We start from the raw sequence: 970 nt of genomic DNA, 5'->3' as shown, positions 1-970 counted from the left end.
TTGATGGGTGCAGCACACCAACATGGCACAAGTATACATATGTAACAAACCTGCACGTTATGCACATGTACCCTAGAACTTAAAGTATAATAATTTTAAAAAAATCTCTCTCTCTCTCTCTTCCCTTCTCTAACCCCTCTATATGTGCATATCCACAGAGGTTACACAGTCTCTGTTGCAGCTACTTAACTCTGCTATTGTAGCGTGAAGGCAATTATAGACATTACGTAAACAAATGATCATGGCTGCATTCCAATCAAACTTAACTTACAAAAACCAGCAAGGAGGCCGGGAACAGTGGCCCACGCTTGTAATCCCGGCACATTGGGAAACCAAGGCAGGTGGATCGCTTGAGCTCAGGAGTTCGAGACCAGCCTGGGCAACATGGCAAGACTCCATCTCTACAAAAAAATCAAAAACTAGCCGGGCGTAGTGACACATGCCTGTAGTCCCAGCTACTTGGGGGGCTCAGACAGGAGGATCGCTTGAGTCTGGGAGGTCGAGGCTGCAGCGAGCCATGATGGTGCCACTGCACTCCAGCCTGGGTGACACAGTGAAAGCATGTCTCAGAAGCAAAACAGACCATGGACTAGATTTCACCTGATCTAGATTTGACTCATGATCTAAAATGTAAACTGCTTGAGAGCAGACACTAGTCTCTCTTTCTTTTTATTCTGTATCATTGCACCTAGAAAAATGTGGGCACAGCTGGGGCAGTGGCTCACACCTGTAATCCCAACATTTTGGGAGGTCAAGGTGGGAGGATTGCTTGACCCCAGGAGTTTGAGACCAGCCTGGGCAACATGGAGAGACCCCTGTCTCTACCAAAAAGTTTAAAACAAAAAAATTACCTGGGCATGGTGGTGTGTGCTTTTAGTCCTGCTATTTGGAAGGCTGAGGTGGGAGGATTGCTTGAACCTAGGAAGGAGGTTGAGGCTGCAGTGAGCCATGATCACGCCACTGCACTCCA

The 970-nt window shown here is 47.3% G+C and overlaps 1 pseudogene; it reads left to right on the top strand.

The window, feature by feature from the left end:
• Positions 1 to 970, top strand: part of LOC105530123 — a 9,004-nt pseudogene that overhangs the window by 7,345 nt on the left and 689 nt on the right.

The sequence above is a fragment of the Mandrillus leucophaeus genome, unplaced genomic scaffold (assembly GCF_000951045.1).
Source record: "Mandrillus leucophaeus isolate KB7577 unplaced genomic scaffold, Mleu.le_1.0 Scaffold8, whole genome shotgun sequence".
In the NCBI taxonomy this organism is placed as follows: domain Eukaryota; kingdom Metazoa; phylum Chordata; class Mammalia; order Primates; family Cercopithecidae; genus Mandrillus; species Mandrillus leucophaeus.
Note: the sequence above shows the minus strand (reverse complement) of the source record. Positions and strands in the feature narration are given on the sequence as shown.